Raw genomic sequence first — 23,139 nt, 5'->3', positions numbered from 1 at the left:
AGTGGGAGTCCTAAAAGGCACCAATGATCACAGCAGTAAGATTCTGGCCAAACAGATATGTAACTCCTTCAGTCAACAGCCATCAACAAGCCAGCAGCCTGCCAGGAGACCTTGCAGACAGCACAGAGGTCAGCATCTCAGGAGAAGCTTTGAAATCAGGTGCAGGTTCAGAGCCCAGCCCTAAACTTACCATCTGAGCAACTTTTGGTAAACTACTTACCAGGCCCCAGTTTCCTGATCTGTGTGTGTGTGAATGTCACTCAGTTGTGTCTGACTCTTTGCGACATGGAATACAGTTCATGGAATTCTCCAGGACAAAGTACTGGAGTGGGTAGCCTTTCCCTTCTCCAGAGGATCTTCCCAATCCAGGGGTCAAACTCAGATCTCCTGCACTGCAGATGGATTCTTTACCGGCTGAGCCACAATGTAAAGCCAGTGTCCAAATGAAGGGTGATCATGAGGGTTAAATGAGATGATATTTGTAAAGCAGCTTGCACATTTCCCAGCTGTTAAATCTTAATACATGTATATGTGTGTGTACCTGCATGCTCAATTGAGTCCAACTCTTTGTGACCCCACAGAGTATATAGCCCACCAGACTCCTCTGTCTGTAGAATTTTCCTGGTAAGAGTACTGGAGTGGATTGCCATTCCCTACTCCAGGGGATCTTCCTAACCCAGGGATCGAACCCGTGTCTCTTTCATCTCCTGCCCAGGCAGACTCTTGTGTTAAATACATTTTTAGTATATATTTTAAATACATTTAGAGTATAAAAAAGTTAAATTTTTAAAATGTGAAAGCTGTTCTTCCCCAGGATCCCAGCCCTCAATTTAGACTCTTTGTGACTAACTTTTGTGAGGGTTCAAAGAAAGAGCTGAAACACCATTTCTGGGAAGATGGAGTAGACATATTTTTCCTGTTCCATCCACCATATACAACTAAAAGCCCTAGATAGAATATACAAAACAAACACAAGAAGACTCTGAAAGGTGGAAAGAAAAAGGCAGAATGGTGAGGGGCCTCAGGACCCAATGACAACACAGCAGTCGGTTCTCTGGGCTTATTTTTTTGACTCATATGCAGCAGACTTGGAGCAGAAGATGGCAAATAGGCCAAAAGACCAACTCCCAGCAAAACTCTTCTCTCTTTGGCTAAAGAACAAGGAAAAGGGAGCCTAACAAGACAGAAAACTTGCAGACAATGAGCACTCTGCTCCAGCCATCTGCAAAAGGGCTGTGATACAAAAGGCTGGGTGGGAGGCTACCCTTCACCTTCTCCCTCAGTTGCAACAAGACACCCCCAGTGTCGCTTCCTGGTACTGTCACAGGAGGTCAGGCAGGAAGCTGGGAGTTTCATCCTCACCAGGCTATGAGGTCACCTTCCCTCGGGGTACAGGTGGAGACCCAAGGAGACCTGGACTTCCGGTTCACTGGGAAATAAGGAGATGACCCCCACCTTGCAGAGTCTGCATCAGGAAATAGGCCTCACTGTCACTCAGCAATAATGAACTCAGCACACGCCCCATCCCCTGACATCAGTGGAGCCACGTGGGGAGCAGAACAAGGCTCTCCTCTCCCTGCCGGTCAGGACATTTTAGTGAAGGCCTAGCGAGGAGCCAGAAACACACCCCCCACCAGCTGCCCAGCAGTAATGAGGAGCCCCCTCAGGTGTCACTGGATGTCCAGTGAGGGAGTCAGAATTCTGCTGTCACCTGGCAGTAGCAGGTGACCTTCTCCTGCAATCCTAAATGTGCGTGTACCAAACAACAAAGCTGCAAAATATTGAAGCAAAAACTGATGGAGCTGAGAGGAAAAAGCAAACTGACCCACAGCCACAGCTGAGGACTTCAATGCCCCATGTGCTCCGTCAACCAGTCATGTCTGACTCTTGGTGACCCCACGGAATGTAGCCTGCCAGCCTCCTCTGTCCATGGCATTTCCCAGGCAAGAATGCTGGAGTGGGTTTACCCCTATTAAACAGTTAAAAGAAAAATTAGACAGAAAATTAGCAGGGGTATGGAAACACTCAACACCATCACCATCGTCAACCAGCAGAATCTCTTTGGTATTTACCCAAAGACAGCAGAATACATAGTCTTTTCAAGTTCCCTCAGAACATATACCAAAATAAACCATATCCTGGGCCATAAAACAAGCCTCAACAAACTTAAAAGAACTGAAATAATATAGTGTGTTCTCCAACCACAATGGAATCGAAGCAGAAATCAATAACGGAAAGATAACAAGGAAATAGACAACAGACTTCTAAATAATCCATCGGTCAAAGAAGTCTCAAGAGAAATCAGAAAAGACATTGAACTGGATGAAAATGATAATACAACGTATCAAACTTTGTAGAACACAAATAAAGCTGTACTTCAGTAGAAATTTAGAGAATGAAATGATACATTAGAAAAAGTCTGAGTCTCAAATCTATCATCTAGGCTCCCACTGCAATAACCTAAGGGAAAAAAGAACAAAATAAACCCAAAGAAAGTGGAGGGAAGGAAACAAAACCTGTACACAAATGTTTATAGCAAAGTTTTTCACTTCAGTGCAGTTGCTGAAACATGCTGCAGCACAGCCATACCATGGAATGTAACTTATAACAAAGAGGAACAAACTACTGATGACTGGTTGCCAGTGGCTACGGAGGGGGTGGACCTTCCCTGGTGGCTCAGCAGTAAAGAATCTGCTTCCCAATGCAGGAGATGCAGGTTCGATCCCTGAGTTGGGAACATCCCCTGAATACTGAAGAAAATGGCAACCTTCAGTATTCTTTCCTGGGAAATCCCATGGACAGAGGAGCCTGGCAGCCTACAGTTCAGTTCAATTCAGTTCAGTTGCTCAGTTGTGTCTGACTCTTTGAGACCGCATGGACTGCAGCACACCAGGCCTCCCTGTCCATCACCAACTCCCGGAGTTTACTCAGACTCATGCCCATTGAGTCAGTGATGCCATCCAGCCATCTCATCCTCTGTCGTCCCCTTCTCCTCCTGACTCCAATCTTTCCCAACATCAGGGTCTTTCCAAATGAGTCAGTTCTTCACATCAGGTGGCCAAAGTATTGGGGTTTCAACTTCAACCTCAGTCCTTCCAATGAATATTCAGGACAGATTTCCTTTAGGATGGACTGGTTGGAATCTCCTTGCCATCCAAGGGACTCTCGAGTCCTCTCCAATACCACAGTTCAAAAGCATCAATTCTTCAGTGCTCAGCTTTCTTTATAGTCCAACTCTTACATCCGTACATGACTACTGGAGAAACCATAGCATTGACTAGACAGAACTTTGTTGGCAAAGTAATGTCTCTGCTTTTTTATATGCTGTCTAAGTTGGTCATAACTTTCCTTCCAAGGAGTAAGTGTCTTTTAATTTATAGTATGAAAAGGCAAAAAGACGCCTACAGTTCATGGGGTCGCAAAGAGTTGGACATGATTTTTTGACTACACAACAACAAAAGAGGGGGTGAGAGTGAGATGAAAGCATATAAAAGGCCAGCGTGGAGATCACTCAGCAATGCTGGACATGCTCTGTATCATGGTCAGTATCCTGGCTGTGATATTAGAGTTTTGCGGGATGTTGTCGTTGGGGAAACTAGATAGAGGGCACATGGGCTTTCTCTGTATGATTTCTTATAACCACCTGAAAGCTACATCTATCTCAAAATAAAAATATAGTGAAAGGAGAGCTGGAGAGATCCAGAAGTGGCTTATAGAGGATCCTAAAGTCACGGTGGCAGAGGCTGCTGAACGCCAGGTGTCTGAGCCACCTTATCTTGCCCTGTCCCAAGAACCGAGTGGAGCCAGCTCGACCTCAGGACTGCAAGCGGCATTGAGTGTCAGGCTGAAGGAAGGGTGTACATACAATTTTTGCTTTCAAAGGAACCAGGCAAAGAATAAGTCCTATATCAGACTACAGCAAGGGCAGACATCCAAAGGGAAAAGTTCCTAATTCAAGTTCAGCCCTGAAGGCTGGGCACAGGTTGGAGACAGCAGGAAAGTTGGGGGGAGGTAGGCTGACACCCTGATAGCCATGGAGACAAAGCGCAGCTCCTTGGGACATGTCCTGCCTTGTACCAGCTATCCCTAAGCCCTAGCTGGCTCCTCAGCACCGCCTTAAATGATCTGAGATGCTTGGTGGCCTCCATGCATTGCCACTTTTTACCCTAAGTTAGCTCAAGATAATGTCCCTTCAAAATAAAAAAAGCCCTGCCCCCAAATACCGCCTTGGACTCTGGCAATTTAAATACCATGAATTAAATAGCTGACACCTAAGGACAAATTCAATCCCTCCTTCAGTTGCCATAAAGCCCCAGGACCTGCTTCAACACAGACAGAAGGGTGGATTACAGCAGTAATAATGACTTCCACCTGGCTGATGTGGGGACCCTGCTTTCCTCTCTCTGCACAGATTTCATCCTCTGTTACGTGGAGGTCACAGAGAGAAAGGAAGGTCTATGTCTATGCCTCCCCTTCCCTTCGAGAATCCACTGAAATGCCACCCACCCACACAAAGACTCCCCTCGATCATCTTCAAATACCTTCTCCCTTCTCTCAACCCTTAAAAACTTTATCTAAAACACTCCCTTTTAAATTAATTTTTATTGGAGTACAGCTGCTTTACAATGTTGTGTTAATTTCTGCAGGACAGCAAAGTGAGTCAGTCATACATGTACATACATCCACTCCCTTTTGGATTTCCTTTCCATTTAGCTCACTGCAGAGCGCTGGGCAGAGTTCCCTGAGCGGTACAGTATGTTCTCATTGATGATCTATTTTATACATAGACTCAATAGTGCATATGCGTCAATCCCAATCTCCCAATTCCTCCCACCCTTCCTCCCCCCTTGGTGTCCGCATATTTGTTCTCTACCTCTGTGTCACTATTCCAGCTTTGCAAATAAGATCACCTATACCATTTTTGCACACTTATCTTGTATTAGAAGAACATGCCTGATATTCCCTACTAAAGCGGAAATTCCCTGAGGACTTGTGTTTGTTTTGCCTTTATTTGTCCACCCATAGTGCCCAGTATGACACAGATAAAGCGGGCAGTGAGTATTTGCTGAAAGAAAAAACCAAGGACTAACTGAGATCATTTGTTCCAGATGAGGAAGCTCCTTTGAAAGTATAAAATTAAAAAATTACAAAGTGTAAAGACATGGCATATATCTAAGGTCTGGTTTCTCCCCTCCTACTTACCAAGGGATCCGGGCCTAGTCCTTTCACCTCATTGGCATCCCACAGACAAAGCTCTGTGAACAGGGATCATAAGGAAGGTGAGGTTGCTTCCTTTGCTTTTGTGTCTAATTTCTACCACTCCTAATTTCAAAGGAATGAAACTGAAGGTTGGGTACAATAAAACCCTAAGCCCCAGGTATATAAAGATAAAATTGAGAAATCGGAAATGTATTGAGGAAATGGCAGAGATAAACTGACTGGTACCTTGGGTGAAAGTCACTGAGATTGGGCTCTAAAATTGAGTGCTAAACTTCTTCCTGGTAGCCAAGGCAAAAAGGCAAAGTGGTAATGTTCTTAGTTCTCATTGTCATAAAAAAAGATCCTACCAGATATTGGGAAAGATAAACCCTTTCCGGGAGCTGCCTTTGGCAGGAATGACGATGTCCTTCCCTTTAAAAGGCTGATGAACAGCAGATGAATGGATAAGAAAGCTGTGGTACATATACACAATGGAATATTACTCAGCCATTAAAAAGAACACATTTGAATCCGTTCTAATGAGGTGGATGAAACTGGAACCTATTATACAGAGTGAAGTAAGTCAGAAAGAAAAACACCAATATAGTATACTAACATATATATATGGAATTTAGAAAGATGGTAATGATAACCCTGTATGCGAGACAGCAAGAGAGACACAGATGTATTGAACAGTCTTTTGGACTCTGTAGGAGAGGGCGAGAGCAGGATAATATGGGAGAATGACATTGAAACATGTAAATTATCATATGTGAAACGAATCACCAGTCCAGGTTCAATGCATGATACAGGATGCTCAGGGCTGGTGCACTGGGATAACCCAGAGGGATGGGATGGGGAAGCAGGTTGGGAGGGGGATTCAGGATGGGGAACACATGTACACCCATGGCGGATTCTAGTCAATGTATGGCAAAACCAATACAATGTTGTAAAGTAAAATAAATAAATAATTACAAAAATCAAAGAAAAAAAAAAAAGACTGGTGAAAAACGTTGTAGGCAACATCCTCAACTTCTCCCTCCCCAAGCCAGCAATGTTGAGGACCAGCGTCTCACCCTGGGAGGCCCTGCTTCTGGGGGACCATCAGAAAGGGCTGCAGTAAAGAGCAGGCCCCCAACCGACCACCAGCCCCAAGCAGCTGCAAAATTGGCCAGTCACGTCATTATTTAATGCTGTCTGACTGGGTGTAGGAAAATGCCTGCCTGAAACAACTATTTCCCATTTGACATGAGGTTCGGCTGTCCTCTCTGACAATAAATTGCCATTGGATTAAGTTCTCTACTAAAATAGATCGTGTCCTCTGAGTGTAAAAAATAAGCTATGATAATAAACCGTGATAATCACTGTGTCAGGACAGCATGTGCCAAATTCATTTTAAAAGTCATCAATTGCTTGCAACTTAAAGAGAAGAGTGTTGCAAAGAGACAGGTGAGAACTGGGGTGGTGGCAGGGGTTCGGGGGTACTGGGGGCAGACAGAGCTCAGGAAACAACAGCAGCCAAAAGTCAGGGCTCTTTGAATCTGGGTGACAGGTTACCTGGCCCTTCGTTGTTCTATTTGCTCCGCTTTTGTGTGTTTGAAAATACCCATATTTAAAAAGAAAACAACTTTAAAACTAAGAGTATTGCAATTTATACGGCAAGATTCTGGCCATGAAAAGTGGTTTGAACCCTGTAAAGTCCTCCCTGGGTTATCCACTATTCACTCACTGCCACTGCTGCGACTCAGCTCCAGGACACCCCAAGTGCTTTCCTAAGTTCACATGCCGGCCTGGTCCCAGTCCTGGCTGAGGACACCCGGGGACCCACTGGACTCTGAGTGCTCCGAAAGGCATCGCAAACAATGAACTGTCTGTTCCCAGTCCAGTCCCAGGGCTGGTCTCCGCTCCTTCGACGGCTGCAGTAAGAAACTTTAACCCACAGTGGAGGCAGAGGAGCAGGGGGAACCCTGAGCCTCCCTGGAGTGGGAGAGGGAAGACGTGGTCTTGGCCCCAGCACCAGCGGCCCTGGGATGGGAGGAAGGAAAGAGAAGGAACAGGAATCAGAGGAGGGCAGGGATAACTCTTCTGTCCAGCCAAGGCCTCTCTGTCTGCTGGCTCCTGAGCTAGAAACTAAAGTCAAGAGGGATGATCTGCAAGGAGGAGCCCAGAGCAGAGGAGGGGTCCCCGCAGAGGGAGGGGACAGGCTGAGACCTGGAAACCAGGAGGTCCTCAGAGGTGGGTGAACTCCGTGCAGCCTCGCCTCCCAGAGCCAGATGCAGAGAGACTAGCGGGTGCACGGCTGGCCGGAGCCTGGGGCCTCCGACGCAATCTGATGCCATCGGCGCAGGGGCAAGCAGCGGGGGACAGAGAGGAGGGGAGCTCCGGGCTGACCCCTCTGTACCCCTCAGCAGCCCCCCTGCCCCAGCAGCAGCCAGCTTGCTCCTGCTCCGTTTGAAGAGAGCAGAAGGGGAGTATGCTTTGATTTCTCCTAAAACAAACACTGGGCTGAGGAAGGAGATAAGCTGCGCCCAGGCTGGCTCGGGCTCCCGGGTGTGCGGGAAGTCACACTTCATATTTCCACCACGCAGGGCCCCGGGGAGCCCCCCACCCGCCCCTTCTCCTCCAGGAAGGGTGGGAGGGAGGCTCTGCTGTGATCCGGGGACAGTGTCAGCCGAGGCATATTTCACTGCCAGCCGGACCCACAGGATCCAACAAGGACAGAGGGACCTTGGTGCCTGGCCCCCTCTGGACCCTGGGGGCTTGGAAAAGTGACCTTTGTGGGGAGGGGGACGTTTCCCTAGGATCTGCCTGAGTCACACCTCCTGCAAGAGGCAGGGACCCGACCCCGCCTCCCCTCCCCACAGGCCTTGAGCACCCATCTGCGCCCCTCCAGCTCAGGGTGGCAAGACACCCACCAGCCAGGCACTCAGGGTTCCAAGTGCTTCTCACAGGTCGTCCTACCTGGGTCCCCTCCGCGAACCTCCCAGCAGGTACTGCTATCACCTCCAGGTACAGATAAGAAGCCAAAGTCACCCGTAGTTCACGGATGACCCACCTTGAACCTGACCCTTGGCTCTGGGACCCGAGGGAGAGCTGGTTTCCCTAAGGTCCCGCACTCCAGGGCGGCTCAGCTGGGCTTCCCTGTTTCCCGGAGACTGGGGTTCCACCAGCACTTGGCACTGCCTTCAGCCCTTCTCCCTCCACTGGCTCCCTGGGCTTCTTCCTGCAGCCCCTTGTCCAGCTTCTCCCAGCTCCCCATATGCACGTATGCCCATATACTCAGGGCCCCAAAGCCTATGCGTATATATGCATATACACAATCGTACCTACACACACACATATACATACAGTCTCTCTCACTGAAGGGCCAATTCCACACAACTTCTCTCAAAAGAAAGGAAGAAATAACTGCTCCCCTTTTCTAGGCAAATAAAAATTCTTTTTATTTTTCAGTCACGTGGGCCTTGATAAGCCAGTCCCTTAGGATTACATGGAGGATTTGAAAGGAGCCTATGCACGTGGGCACACGGGGAGCCGAGGGGGCAGGATGGATGCCCACCCCCTGCTCGCTGGGAGATGAAGAGCCTGGGCCTGTTAATGAGCCCAAGAGGGCGAAGCCCCAGTGCCAGATGTCCCTCCCGAACAGCGATCAGATCAGCGCAGTGCACCTGACCAAGGGCCGGCGGACAGGAGACCACAAACAGAACTGTGCTCCAAGGTTCAGGGCGAGCGAGGAACAAGAGTCTGCACGAAGCTCTTAGAATGCCTCCAAGCCTCGTGGGGGAAGTGCCAGAAAAAGGCCAGGCTCTATCTTGTCTCTGCCATGCAGCTATAGAAAGATGCTCTTGGGAGTTTGGGACCGACATGCACACAGTGCCAGGTTTAAAATAGATAACCAACAAGGACCTACTATTTAAAAAAAAAAATTAAATTTATAAAAATAAAGTTGAAAGAATAAAGAGAATAAAGGAAATATTGGAAAGGAAACTGGTTAGCACTCCAAGCCCTGCCCCCACGTGGGGGAGACCACAGCCTGACCAGCTGTTGCGTTTCTGTCTGCTTCTACACGTGCCTGGGATGGGCCGGAACGTACATGGCTCGATCTCAACTCTCTTGAGTACTTTCCCTGAGTCTGTCCTTCATGGGCTGCCTCCTAAATTTAATTTTCCAAGCAGATTTTACTACAAGAGAGGATGATAATAACAATAAGGATGGCTACCTTATACTGAATTCTGACTAACAGTTTATAGATGTATCCCCCTTAACACCGTCACAAGACTCCCATGCCTTGGGGTTGTTTTGTCAACAAGGCCCTTCTGCCTGTCACCGGCAGGCAGTAACCTGACCGACGCTGTTGCTCTGCATGTTTCATCCCAGCACCTCGTTTTCAGTTATGTGTTCCACTGAACCAGATTCAATGAGCAACCCTCTAGGGGGAGAACACACCTCTTTACCCCAAGTTCCAAGTGAAAGCGTCTCTTCTTTATTAACACAGTAATAAAGATAGCTAACATTCATTGTTCCTAGTAGGTGCCAAGCACTCTGCCTCATGTGTCATAGTCATCAGCTAACACGACTGTCTGAAAAAACCTGTTATTATTTTCCCCATTACAAAGAAAGCCCTAGAGGTTTAAAGAAGCAGTGACAAAGAGGCAAAGCCAGGATCTGAGCCTATACTCAAACCGTGAGGCAAACAACCCCGGTCTAGGGATTTGGGATCTTTATCACTAAGCTAATCTCCAAAATCAAACATATTATAAATGAAATTTATATAATAAACAAATGGGGGAAAAGTCCCCTATAATCCACTGTTACACAGCCATATCCCCTTCATTACGATGCCCCTCTCTTTCTCACAAATTTCCACTGCTAAAGGTCTGACACATACCCTTCCAAATGCTTTTTGGTATACACACGTACTGTGCTGTGTTTAGTTGATTCAGTCATGTCTGACTCTTTGCAACCCCACGGACTGTAGGCCTCCAGGCTCCTCTGTCCATGGGCTTCTCCAGCCAAGAGTACTGGAGTAGGTTGACATTTCCTCCTCCAAGGGATCTTCCAGACCCTGGGATCGAACCAGTGTGTCTTGCATCTCCTGCATTGCAGGCAGATTCTTTACCACTGAGCCACAGGGGAAGCCCAGAATTCCCTGTAGTTGGTTTCAAAAAGTTCAACACATTAACACAGAGACTCACTTCTGGCACAAAGAGTATGAGTCCATATTCTTCTCTCCTCTCCTCATTTTTCTTTCTTAAAAAAAAGACAATACCATGTGATTTCAGAATGCCAGTCTCTGTTTAGAAACCAACTCACCACATCACTCAGCATGAAGCCCCAACTTTCTGGGCTGGGGCTCAAGGCCTGGATGGCATTCACCCTCACCCCACCGCTCCTCTCCCCACTGCTCCTCTGCATCAGGCCAGCTCCCTTCTCACAGAAGCCTCACTACTCCTCCCGCTGCCTCTGCTCAGGCTGATTACACAGTCTCTCCCTTCGACTGTGAGCCCCCTGGGTGCAGAAATCACGTCTCCTAGTCCATATTCCTGGGTTCTAGTGAGATAATGATAACTATGGAAAAGGGGGGAAAGGGAGAATGACCACAGGGAAGGACACAGTGCCTGCCTCCAGGGGTGAACTTCCCCTCCATCCACACTCTGCCCTCACCCATCCACCCGCTCCAGCTTTCAGATTCAGGTGTGCTGTCCACACCCGCCTCAACCCCTCCTCCTCCAGAAACTTTCTGGACTACTCAACACTATTCATTTATTTCCTAAGAATATGCACAAAAAACCCTCTGAACTGGACTCTTAAGTCTCTTGAGGGCAAGGACCATCTCTCGGGCTTCCTTCTGAGAAAGCTTTAAGCATACACTGCAATTGACAGTTATCGGACTGAACCGAAGATACTGTATGCAAATAAATATATTCTCTTCTGAGGTCGTTGAGACAGAAATTCAGCTGTTGAGAATTTCTGTGAGATCAGAGGCCCAGGAGGAACCATTCAAACCATTCTCACCATTTCTAGCCCTAAATTGTATCAACCTGGTTGTCACTTAATCAATGTCCATTTTCTAATCTGCAAAATGGAATTAATAGTAGAACTCTATTGTTCTAATATTAGCCATCAAGGCTAATGAGGACAGATGACATGTAACATATAAATAACTATAACATATAAACACATACAACATGCAGAGACTTAACAGTGCCCCGATGGGATGTAGAAAATCTCCCATTATTAGCAGCAGCAGTTGCATTATTATTCCACCTTTCAAAATGTGTCCAGGTTTCTCTCCCCAAGGCCCACTGTAAAGAGAATGCAGTGATGAGAGCTACCCACTGGGCGGCAGTGCAGAGTTCAAAACAGATTTTGGTGTCTAAATATGGGCTTGGTAAGTAGAGGGAAGAAATGGAAATATTTAATATCACTTTTCTGGTCCATGACATCCAAAACTACTTTAACAGTCAAGAAGGGCTACTTCCCAGAGGCAGTAGCAAACCTGTTTGCAGTGAGATTTTTTTTAGTGAGCCATTCTCCTTCCAGGGCTACCTGCAGATGGAAGACGAGATGGGCATGCTTTCGGTAAGAAACCTCCCCCCAAAATAGAGAAGAACATTGGCATTGCCAATGTATAAAGCCAAAAAGATACATCTTCTTTTGTTTCAGAAAAGGTAACAGGCAAAATCTTTTGAAAATCCACTTGGAGTTGAAATTTCCAATTTATGGAATTGTTGAGTCTAAAAGTTTAAAGTGAAAGTGAAGTCGCTCAGTCATGCCCAACTCTTTGAGACCCCATGGACTGTAGCCTACCATGCTCCTCCGTCCATGGGATTTTCCAGGCAAGAATACTGGAGTGGGGTGCCATTGCCTTCTCCAGAGGATCTTCCCAACCCAGGGATTGAACCCAGGTCTCCCGCATTGTAGGCAGATGCTTTACCGTCTGAGCCACGAGGGATGTTTAAAAGGGACCATGAAATAAATGGTCAAGTCTAATGCATCACCTAAAAAGGAAACAGACTCTGAGAAAAAACGAGTCCCCTGCAGAAGGTCACCTGGTGGTAGCAGAGCCTAAAAAGTTTAGTTCTTCTGATTCCCAGGCCATGATTGTCCAGGCCACTGGTGTGTCTGAGTTGCTCAGTCATGTCCAACTCTTTGTGACTCCCTGGACTGTAGCCCACCAGGCTCCTCTGTCCATGGGATTCTCCAGGCAAGAATACTTGAGTGGGTTGCCATTCCCTTCTCCAGGGGATCTTCCCAACCTGAGGATCGAACTCAGGTCTCCTGCATTGCAGCCAGATTCTTTACCATCTGAGCCACCACCCATGCATGTATAAATAGGTGACTTTTGAAGGAATAAGAGCAAAGTGACTCAGACATAGTGCCATGGACTCATAAAAACTAGGAGAGACTTATCCATTACACAGGTAGGTATTTATCTAATTGTCTCAAAGGCAATATGTATCAGACTTTCCCAGGATGGTGGGAAGAATATAGCCCAACCATTGGAATCTCCATTTAGATAGAGACTGGGCAACAAGGAGATTTACCCAGTATACTTTTAAGAAGGTTTTCTTGCCCAGAACAGTACATAAACCTTCTTGTCCGGAAGATCCTCATTTTTCTCAGCCTGACTCCAATCCATTTGCCAATCCAAAACAGAGTGTGTTACACATTAAAGCCACAGGAGTCTTTATGGGTAACATATGGAGCCATAATATCTTGTAACCCAGTAGTATTGTCCTTAGAGTTAATATAACTCTGTTAACATATGTTTCTGCTATTCCCATCCTGAGAGATGTATATTGAAATATGTTATGCACAATGTATGGTTAATTGAAAGATACAGGGGGTATATTAAAAAATAAATCTGTTTATATGACCTATGCTGGAATACATTTGAAATACCATACAGTTGCTTTCAACTGCATGTAGAAGAAAAGATAGTGAACAATCTCTCTATCTATTCCTCTAATTGCTCTGTCCTTTTCCTTTCAACCTCCCATGTCTCCTTGTATGTTTTTTCTTTTTTTTGGTGCCAAGCTAACCACAGAATTTAAGATTAGAGGGAGTGGGTTGTGATTCCAGGAACTAAGGCAGTTAGTAAAAAGGTGTGGTAGGCAGTAAGGAGTGACAGGAGGAAAGAAAGCTACTGGCCATCCCATCCCTCTGAATTCTGGCAGGCCTATATTTCAGAAACTTAATCCAAAGAGGCGATCAAGCATATCCGCTTTCACAGACACAGAGCACAGATTTGCGGTTGCCAATGGGGAAGGGGGAAAGAGAGGGCTGGGCTGGGTGTCTGAGGCTGGTAGATGCAAACTATTACATTAACAATGGATGAACAACAAGGCCTTACTATAGAGCACAGGGAAACACATTCGATATCCTGTGATAAACCAGAATGGAAAAGAATATGAAAAAGAATGTATATGAATATAAGAATGTATATCGGTGTGTAACTGAATCACTTTGCCGTACAGCAGAGATTTGATACAACATTGTAAATCAACTCTGCTTCAGTTTTTAAAAAGATGAAAAAATAAAGAAGAATATCCACTTTCCTCTCCCTTTGCTCCGTGGTCATATCCATGTGTCAAAGAATGACCTAATCCTACACTTCCTTTGTAAAGCACAATGTCACTGATGGGAAAAACCTTCGTCTGCACTTTCCTCTGACACTTATTTCATTGCAATGTTCTGTACACAGTTATCAAGATGGGCTCTATAAACCCTTAACTCTACACATTTCTAGAATTTGTCATCTCATTACCGCTGCCCTCGTCTATGTTTCATGGCCTTGAATCTGGATGATCACAAGAACCTCTTACTCGGTGTTTCTGCCAACAGTCTTGTCCTCGTCAATCTAGGCTTGCTCAAGCTCACCACACTTGTGAACTGATTAAAATCGAACCTGAGTTTAAATATCTGATTTTAAATCCTTCCATGGCTGCCTATTAGTTACTAAACAAAGCACAAAGTCCTTAACGTACATGGAAGGCCCTTCATGATAAGACTCCCCACCCAAACTTCCAGCCTCATCTCCCACCCAAAAGTGAAAGTGAAAGTCACTCAGTTGTGTCGACTCCTTGTGACCCCATGGACTGTATTCAGCCAGGCTCCTCTGTCTGTAGGATTTCTCAGGCAAGGGTACTATCGTGGGGGTGCCATTTCCTTCTCCAGAGGATCTTCCTTACCCAGCATACTTGTAATTCAGCTGCAGCAACTATTTCGTTTCTAATTCTCTTGTGCCATTGTCCACACTGGCCCCAGAGTGAAGAATGCCTTCCCTCCTTATCTACTGACAAATTCTAGTCATTCTTCAAGACCCAGTTTCCCCCGCAACATTTCCTCTGTGAGGTCATCCCACATCCTCTGAAGGTTATCACCACAGCTGCTTATTCTATCATCTCATGTGTTAGGAGCATGCCCGGAGCACAGCACTACCCTCACCACATCATAGCCATCTGCCTGACCCCCAAGAGAAGGTGAGCCTCCTGAGAACCTGGCAAGAGGTTTCAGTCTATAACTCACTCAGTAACTATGGAGTTTGGAGACCACACTCTGCAACTTAGTAGCTGGGAGAACACATACTGTAAAACAGGCCCTTTACATCTCTGGTCCCCGGCTTCTTGACGCCCAAGAAGAGACAATAATTTAATACCTTCCATAATGTTGGGATGTGTATGTCCATAGAGTTGGACCATAACGAAGGTTGAGAGCCAAAGACCTGATGCTTTCAAACTGTGGTGCTGGAGAAAACTCTTGAGAGTACTTTGGACAGCAAGGAGATCAAACCAATCTCACTCTCTGCCTACTCTCTCGGTCGTCAGGGTACAACCAAGTGAAAGCAAAAGTCGCTCAGTGGTGTCCGACTCTTTGCAACCCCATGGACTACCACACAGTCCATGGAATTCTCCAGGCTGGAATACGGGGATGGGTAGCCTTTCCCTTCTCTAGGGGATCTTCCCAACCCAGGGATTGAACCCAGGTCTCCCACGATGTAGGCAGATTCTTTACCATTTTAGCCCCCAGGGAAGCCCACCAGGGACCCTCTCGGTCCTCAGATACAACCAAAGAGACAGACAAACCATTACTGCCATGTCAGAAGGACATGGAGGCTGCACACTAAATGGGCTGGAAGTCACTCCTGGAGGAAGGACTGAAAGGGGATGAATCTGAAAACATAGAGAACAGGAGTGGGCTACTGACATGCCCCACGTGACACCAGGCTGCACCGAGGCAGCAGCCGTGGACAGGAACAGAGGGAACAACTTTAAAGGCATTTGGGAGGTGGTATGAAGTCGTGTGACTAGTGAATGATGAGATGTGGGGTCCCAGCCAGGGAGAGTCTGGCCTGCTCAGGCCTGGGGGAAGTTTAGAGCGCAGATGCAGGAGCCATCCCCGTGCTGCTTTTAACTGAAGTAACAGGAGAGCACGTGATGGGGCGCCAGGGGGAGGGAGGCGTGAGAAACGAGCTGCACAGAGAGCTTCATGGAGCAGCATGGAAGGGCTGGAGGAGGAAGGGGAGCTAATGAGGGCAACTGAGCGGTAACTGACAGTCAGAGCCGAGGAGCCCAGCACAGAAGCAGCAAGGAAGCAGTGCAAGGAACACTGTGGATATTCTTGGTGCCTGCTACCTGGCAGATGGATAGATTTACTTGTAGCATAAATTAGTGAATCATTGATTTTAAATGACCCACTTAAAGCTGGAAGTTCTTTCATAGGAGTAGAAGCACACCTATTATTTTACCCTAATAGAGTCTTGTGGGTGTTGACGATCAAGGAGGGAGGGACCTTGGACTTCAGAGGAAGAGCAGGGAACACAAGGAGTGATGGCTGGCTGAAGTCCACTCCAGGATGAAAAAGAGGGTGCATGTCCTCAAGGTATTTACAACAGAGTCAGAGAGAACAAGTAACCCCACAGCTTCACCAATAGTGGAACACCCAGTGCTGTGAACCTGCAGATGTGAGCCAACGTGAGAGCCACACGGGAAACACAGGGGGAGAAGGGACAAGTCAAGGGCACCATGAGGAAACAACCAGAGAAAGGAATTTAAGGCAAGAAGGTTGACTGAATCCTATAAATTACAATCTTGAGACAATTGGGGAATTATGAATATGGACTGGATATCTGATGCTGTCACAGAACTGTCCATTTTCTTAGGTATGAGCATGGTACCATGTTTATGTAGAAGACTGTCTTTATTCCTAAGAAATGCAGCCGAAGTACTTAGGAGTGAAGTGCCAGGGTGCAACTCCCAAATGCGTTGACAAAAATGGTCTCTCTGTGAAAGAGACAAAGAAAATACAGTGAAATAGTAATTACACTTTCTAAGCGGATTGGCTTCGTTGGTGGCTTAGCAGTAAAGAATCTACCTGCCAATGTAGAAGGTGCGAGTTCAATCTCTGGGGCAGGAAGATTCCCTGGAGAAGGAAATGGTGACCTACTCTAGTATTTTTGCCTGGGAAATCCCATGGACAGAGGAGCCTGGTGGGCTGCAGTCCTTGGGATCTGTCTGTGTCCAAAGAGTTGGACACAACTTAGTAACTAAACAGCAACAAGAAAAAGCAGAGGATTACTTTATTCTTTCCAATTTTGTATGTCTGACATATTTCTGAATTTAAAAATTGGGGGAAAGATTAAGAAACTTATTCTTCAGAACCTTGGAGATTCATCTGGCAAAAACAGTTCTGCTATATACAGGGGGCAGGAACCTCATTGACTCCTGAACAGTTAGAGAAAAGACAGTAGGCAGAGTCCCAGAAAAGTGCAGAAAATGGAGATAGCATATTTCCTATTTTTTTAAAAAGGTCAGAGGCACAACTATGAAAGGAGTAACCTTAACCCACTTCTCTTTCGACACAGATTGGGAAATAACAACTACGAAAATTCTTTGAGAATTCTTGAGGCTGTGTAACTTACTCCCAGTTTGGGGTAATAATTAACTGGCATTTGTGGAGTGTTTGCACATCCCCAGCCCTGCATACATCAGTCCACTGAGTCACGCAGGAGGTGAGTGCTATTATTTCCTCTTTCACATTTAAAGCAGTGGAAGCTGTGTCCCCCATCAAAAGTTTCAGGACCTGTCTGGCTCCTTGGCCACCTAGACCTTCCTAACTCAGGCCCTGACCACCTTTCTCAGCTCACCTTGTAGGGCGTGTGGAAACTAAACCCAACAGTTACCCCCTGGGGTGCTGCGTGAGCCCTTGAGGCTTCCTTACTCCAGCCCACTCTTTTGTAATCTGTTCTTTATTTAACTCTCTGCTCAACCCATCTGAAGTTGAGTGTGCCCATTTCCTGCTGGAATCCTGGGAGTGAGAGGGTGAGAATAAGAGAAAGAAACTGGAGCCGGGCGAACCCTACCCAGCGGGTAAGCGGATCAGAAAACAACCCCAGTTGGTGGATAAGGCAGCCCCTTAAAGAAAGTAAAACAGATTGGGAAAACTCGAGGCGTGTAGAATCACTCTGGAGAACAATTTGGAACTAGCTCATCATGAAGTTGAATGTGCAAATTCTCTATGCCCAGAAATTCCACCCTTAACATGTCTTACGCTCTGGAGAACACATACAGGAATCTTCCCAGCAGAACTGTTTGTATCAGGAAAATTCTGGAAACAATCTCAATGCCCATCATTCCTACCTAAGTAATGAAATAATACACCAGACTGAAAAGTGAGGGAACTAGAATTATGTGTACCCATGTGAATGACTCCTACCAACAGAACGTTCAGCAAGGAATGTAAAAGGTCAAAGAACACCATTTCCTGCCGGTAAATGCAGGTGCTACCCTGCATGTGTGGTTGAAAAGCAAGCCAAGCAAACTAGGCCTCGTTTAGGAATACAGACATATGTAGCGAGAGATAAAGGAATGGCTGGGGATGCTAAACACCAAATTCAAGGTCATGGTTACCTCTTCCCACCCCGGGCGGAGGAGGAAGGGCACGAAGGAGGAGGCATCCACAGGGGGCCCCAACTCTGCTGGTGATGTGTTATTTCTTACACTGGGTGATTAGCATCTAGGCTCTATTTTATTAATCCTTGTTCCTTATATGTGACAAATATTTTAAGGAAACAAAAAAAAAACAACTTATGGAGGTTTCCGGGGAAAAGAAAGAGTCACGGGGGTTGCTGGCACATGAGGATGGTTTGCTCACATCTCCTCATTCTTTTCTGCTGCTTTGACTCAAAGTAGTGCAAACCGTCTAAGGTTTCTGGGGTGTCTCTGGACTTAAGGTTCATTTGGCTGAAGAGTGTTTCCAAGAGCCAAATGCCAGCCCTAAAAACCTCATAAGAAGCTTCCCTGGGAAACATACCAAGAGAGCACTCGAGTGCATCAGCTTCCTATCAGGAGAGGTTATGGGAGGATTTCTTTTCATTGTACTTCAATGTATGTTGCTTCCCAGATACTGCGTTTTTTGCAGAGTGATGGTTTGCAGTGACCCTGTGTTGAGCAAGTCTATGGGCACAACTTTTCCAATGGCATTTGCTCATTCACGTCTCTGTGTCCCATTTCAGGAACTCTCTCGGTGCTCCAGATTGTTTTACTATGATGACGATACTTGCTGCAGTCATCTGTGATCAGTGATTTTTGATGTTAGTACTGCAAAGAGATTACAATTCACTGGAGGCTCAAATAATGGTTAGCATTTTTTAGCAATAAAGTATTTCTGAATCAAGGTATGCATATTTTTAGGCATATTACTATTGTACCTTTAATAGACTACAGAATTGTGTAAATATAAGTTTTATAGGCACTGAGACTGAAGAACTCATGCAACTCGACTTATTACAATATTCACTTTATTGCAGTGATCTGGAACAGAGTCTGCAGGATCCTCCAGGCCTGCTGTATAGGGCTCAGGGCATGTCTGGGTTGTGTTAAGAGGTCCTTTAGAAACCACATAACACTGCCTCAAGAAATGCTCTCATTTCCAAGAAATCTTTCAGGGCAGAAGAAAGGAACACTGGTCACTGAAGAAAGGACATTGTCTTCCCTGCCATAGCAAGAGGCTGATGAGGCCTCCTGGAGCCCAGCAGAGCAGGGAGGAGCCTAGTTCTGGAAGGGAGCAAACTTGGGCTTGAATCTTGGCTCCACCACGTGCCAGGGTGACCGCGCAATTCACTTCCCATTCTGAAAGCTCGGTTTCAGCATCTGGAAGGCTGGATCTCTCCACCTGCAGAGGGTGGCTGTGAAGGTCAAGAGGGATCATGTTTGTAGGTTAATCAGTGCGTATACAGAGCAGGGTCTTCATAGACCCGGAGGGGACAAGCTCCCTCACCCTCTTGGTCTGACGCTTGTTCCCAGGGAAGCCTCCACCTGGAGTCACTCTCTGATGGTCGCCTGGCCCCAGGCCCTGCGTTCTGTGTGTGCGTACAGGCTGGCAGGGCCACACCCCTTTGCTCTGCAGACCCAGACCCACAAGGGTCTGTGACAGGGTCATGGCAGAAGACAGGCGCATTGGTCATTGGAGAAAGGTCATTGTCTCCCTGAATACGCTTCCCTAGGCCTCCCAAAGATTCTTCCCTCAACATTCCCCCCCCACCACATCTGTTGGGGGAACCTCTGACTGAAACCTGCCCTGGCACCACAGTAATCATTTGCGTGAGTTACTTTTTCCCCAGGAGATCCTAGTAAAGACCTCAGAACTAACAAGCCACCACCGGCTGGACGAAATTGGTAAAGGCCGCAAGGAAACAGGGGACTCCAGTCCACATGTCCTCCCAGAGTCCTCCTCGCTGGAATCTGTCTTGGCTGAACGATACACACACCACCAGGAAGGACCCTGAGTCAGCGTGATTGACCAGAGACAACCAGGAAACTAATCCCATCACCATAAAATCCGAGACTGCAAGCCTCGTGGCAGAGCAGTCCTCCTGGGTCCGCTCACCCTGCTGCTCTGCACCCAGGCGCCCCTTCCCAATAAAGTCTCTTGCCTTGTCAGCACTTCTGTCTCCTCAGACAATTCATTTCCTAATGTTGGACAAGAGCCCCCTGTTAGGAAGGGTGTCCCTTCCTGCAACACCAGAAGTCTCTGCTGGATGAGCCATGGTGAAAGGGACAGGTCCTCTCTGACAAGTCTAGAAGTCCAGTCCACGGGGTCAGAAGTCCCAGACAACAGGAGCCTAAACCCCTAAACCCCCACCAGCTAGGACTGTGGCCTGTGGCGCAGGGGAGGGCGTGGGCAAAGGGGACAGTGTGTAACAACTGTCAGCTACATATGGGCACTTGCCATCTACCTCTGCAAGAATCAGATCACGTGCTGCTGCAGCTGCTGACCTTCAGCACCTGCCGAAGGAGTTCAGGGTTGAGAGCAGAAATGAGATGCTCTGTGCTTGGGAGAAACTGGCAGAACAGGTCTTCAGATAGTTAGATATTTTCATGTGCCGATTTTATGAGCCCAATTCTTGTATCGTCTCAAATCAAGAAAAGCACTAAAACTCTTCGTGGTGACTGCTATTTCTCATGACTAGCAAAAAGCTTCACAGATCAGCAGAAAACTTCTGAAAAAAAATATGCGCTTGACTGCATGTACTCCTGCCTCCCCAGAATCACATATACACTGTCCTTTCATAGGACCTCTTCAGAGCAGTTTCTCAGAGCTCTCTGAGGTTCTGTCTCCTGGACTGCAGTCCTCATGTTGCCCGCAATAAAACTTAACTCGCAACTCTCACATTGTGGTTTTCTTTTTTAAGTCAACACAATTCAGGGGTGCTTCAGAGACCTCACCAGCCTCCAAGCCTTTGCCGTCACAGCATGTGCACCATTGTCCCAAACCCTGCTGTCCACGGGCAGACTCCCTGCCTCTGGCTGTGTCTTGCCCTTTCTGCCAAGATCACTCTCCCTTGGAAGGAGCTAGCTCTGCCTCTTCCTCGGAATGCCTCTGGAAGCCAGGAACTGTTACCTCCCCGGCAACTTTCTGGCCCGTGTTTGGAATGTGATTTACGTTACTGACCTCAAGTGCAAGAGAAGAAGGCAAGGCCAGGCCCTCCCAGCTGAGTGCAGGGCTGGGGGGTTCCAGGTCCCCGTGACGATGCAGGCAGGGAGGGCCCCCTTCCAGAGAGCAGTGAGGGGTTGCTGCCTCTAGGGCCCCACAGTGTGGCGGTGGCAGAGGGGTCTCCTCCCACGACGGTACAATGTGGATACCACGGCAATGCCCTCCCAGTCCAATGGGCTGGTGGGTTAGGGTCCGTCTGGGGAGCTTGAAGGAGACGCTGGGTTTGCTGGGACTTGCTGCTGGGACTTCGGGCTTCAGGCCTGACTCAGCCGGCAGGGCTGGGCTCAGGCCAAGGACCATGGAAAGACGGGGTCACACACGCGGCCACGGGCTGCGCTAGCTCAACCGCTGGGGCAGCCAGGGCTCACTGGGCAGCAGAGCGCAGCCCAGGGAGTCAAGACCTTTATGCAATTATAGAGGCTTTTTCTCCACTTTGGCGAGAAGACATTGCTCTCCCGAGGAGGAATTACGAAGCAGATTGTTCCTGAGTCTCTTCAAAGGCCAGGGAGGTCAGGACACTCCTTCCTTCTCCAGGAAGGCTAAAAACACAGGCAGGTTTGTCTACTCTCCATGCTTCAGTGTAAGCCGCTGCCTCTGGTACCTTGACAGAGGCACCTCTGAGGCCCCAGTCTGGCTGCCAGTGGGACGCAGACTTCTTCTCTCCCTCTTTTCTAAGACTTTTTTTTTCCCTGTGAACCATTTTTAATGACTTTACTGAGTTTGTTACAATATTGATTCTGTTGTCTTTTATGTTTTGATTTTTTGGCCTCGAGGCACCTGGGATCTTAGCTCCCTAACCAAGGATCAAACCCACAGCCCCTGCATTGGAAGGCAAAGTTTTAACCACTGGACCACCAGGGAAGTCCCTCCCCTTCCTCTCTTATTAGCTACAACACAATAAGATATACATGTACTGGTCCTTGTCGCCTGGCTCCTGACACAGGATTTCTAAAACACTTGTGATTTCCTGGGTGACAGAGATGCTAGAGGCATCCTTCTGTTCTATCATTTGGTCTTTGATGCTGGTTTCTGGTACAGAGCTCCTAAATCCTTGGAGTTCCCCACGTGAGGAAGCCTCCATAAAAATCCCTCAACTATGCAGAGGGGAACACACTATATGGTTGGGAAACTGTTCTGGATTGGTCAACACACCCATGTGCTGAGGACGACATGCCCCAAGCCCACGTGCCTAGGGACCCTCCTGGACCTTGCCCAGTTCACCTCCTCACCTGTTTGCCTGTGTCCTTCATCATATCCTCTATCATAAACCAGGAGACATAAGCTAACGTCTGCCCCAGTTCCGTGAGCCATTCCAGCTCAGAACTAAGAGGGAACCACAGGAACCCTCAGCTTTTCAGCCAAGTAGGTCGGAAGTGTGGGGGCCCTGCGGACCCGTTACTTGTGACTGGTTCTGAAGTGTGGGCAGTCTTGTGAGATAAAGCTCTTAACCTGTGGAGACTGATGCTAATTCCCAAAATGACTTTAACTAGAGGACACCCTGTTGGTGTCCAGAGAGCTGGAAATTGGTTGGCAAGGGGGGAAAAAAACATAAATTTGTTGTCAAAAGTGTTGCAGGTAGAGAAACAGCTTTTCCTTTAGCCTCTAACCCATGGGAACTTTTCCTCTCAGAGATTTTACAGGCAATTGCTGCAATGGAAAACAGGAGGGACAACAAAAATAACAACCCCAGAAACGTGACAACATTTTGGGTAATTTTACAAAGATCTTACAGTTGCTGACTGCCAGCTTAGACATCAACCCCAACCCCCTCCAGATCCTGTCCAGGCTCCCAGGAGCTTGGAGAGCCAGGCAGACTCTTCTAGACCCCTGCTCCTTCCACCAGAACTTTCTGTCAAGTGCTTTGTCCAAGACCCCACCCATCCTGGCCCCTCACCCTGGACCCCTCTCCAGGAGAAGCTCACTCATCTCTGAATCCCAAATTAA

This window comes from Odocoileus virginianus, chromosome 28 (genome assembly GCF_023699985.2).
Source record: "Odocoileus virginianus isolate 20LAN1187 ecotype Illinois chromosome 28, Ovbor_1.2, whole genome shotgun sequence".
Taxonomy (NCBI): Eukaryota; Metazoa; Chordata; class Mammalia; order Artiodactyla; family Cervidae; genus Odocoileus; species Odocoileus virginianus.
This window is presented reverse-complemented; position numbering follows the sequence as displayed.